Genomic DNA, 883 nt, shown 5'->3' with positions numbered 1-883 from the left:
GGACCCTCACCTCGCAGGCTGCCCGGGCCGCTGCGCTCCTAGCGCGGACACTCCCGAACCCCCTAACCTCTGGGACCTCCTCCAGTCACCAACCTCCAGCGGGGGGACCACTCCGCGGGAGCCCTGCGGTGCACGCTCTGGGCGTCCGGGTGTCCTCCTCCCCAGGAGTCCAGCCCTTCCACATTCTCGGATCCCACCTCCTTTACCGCCGAACGTGGCCAGTCCAAGGCCAACTCCCTACCCAGACCGTCCCGCCCCCCAACTCTGGTGCTGGGGCGGGGCGGGGGCGGGGGGAGACAGCTGCGGGACAGCAGGAGCGCTGAGGGGCATGAATATGAATTGTGGGACCCCACTGGGCACCTGGGCTTCGGACACGAGGCCACTTGGGACTGTGCTTGACCCGGTGGAGGTGGCCTGGCCAGCAGCTCCCATAAGGGGAGGAGGGTCCCCTTCCCGGGCGTGGCCTTCGAAGACCAACAGGCCGAACTGCCTGAGGCGAGGCCGTGGAGCCCGGGACTGGCGCCGGCGCCGGCTCGGAGACGCCTGGGGCAGGAGAGGCATTTTGCTCCCCGGGTTCCCTCGGGCGGCCCCTGGGGAGAGGGAGAACTCGGTCCCGGCGTCACCTGGAGCTGCTCCCCACACACCTCCGGTCCAGAGACCCAGCTCTGCGGGCCGAGTGGGCCCGTGCACACACCTCCTGGCTTTCTCCCATTGCACCGGGAGGACCGAGGCTCCGAGGGAACCTATGGCCGAGGAGGGGGTCGGGAACAAAGGCATTTGGGGGGGCTGAAGTGCGAGGGTAATGAGGAGTGTTCAACGTCCTCCAGCTCCTCTTCTCTCGCCGGGTCCACGGCTCTCACGGTAGATGCCCGGAGGGATCCCA

This window comes from Myotis davidii, unplaced genomic scaffold, assembly GCF_000327345.1.
Source record: "Myotis davidii unplaced genomic scaffold, ASM32734v1 scaffold78, whole genome shotgun sequence".
NCBI lineage: Eukaryota > Metazoa > Chordata > Mammalia > Chiroptera > Vespertilionidae > Myotis > Myotis davidii.
Note: the sequence above shows the minus strand (reverse complement) of the source record.